Below are 485 nucleotides of genomic sequence, written 5' to 3'. Positions count from 1 at the left end.
TCCTGCCCTCTCCCCCTACCAGCTTCCCTCTGAGATTCATCAGTCTGTTCCATGTTTCCATGCCTGTGCATTGAGCATCTGCCCTCTGATGGTCTTACACGTCATAGCTACCAGTCCAATGGTCAGACGGTCGCTTAGGCTTTTATATATATAGATGTGACTAGGAAAATGATTTTCCAAATTTAAACCCAGAAGTTTACCCCCCCTTTGCAACATAAACACTTAGGCAAATATGTTCTTATATCCCTATGGAAGTGACTTTCAAAGTTTGTCCTTTAACCCAGTACCTATAAGCACCTGGCTAAAGGGGAGATAAGGGAAGAGGTGTGCGTGCTTGTGTGTGTGTGTGTGTGTGTGTGTGTGTGTGTATGTGTGTGTGTGACTTCCCTTTAATACCTCTCTGCAGTTTGGCACCTCATCTCCACCCTCCATTATGTCTGGATCCTTGACTCTGGAGTCTCACCAGTTCATCTTCTCTGGGTAAA

Source organism: Myotis lucifugus, unplaced genomic scaffold (assembly GCF_000147115.1).
Source record: "Myotis lucifugus unplaced genomic scaffold, Myoluc2.0 scaffold_81, whole genome shotgun sequence".
In the NCBI taxonomy this organism is placed as follows: Eukaryota; Metazoa; Chordata; class Mammalia; order Chiroptera; family Vespertilionidae; genus Myotis; species Myotis lucifugus.
This window is presented reverse-complemented; position numbering follows the sequence as displayed.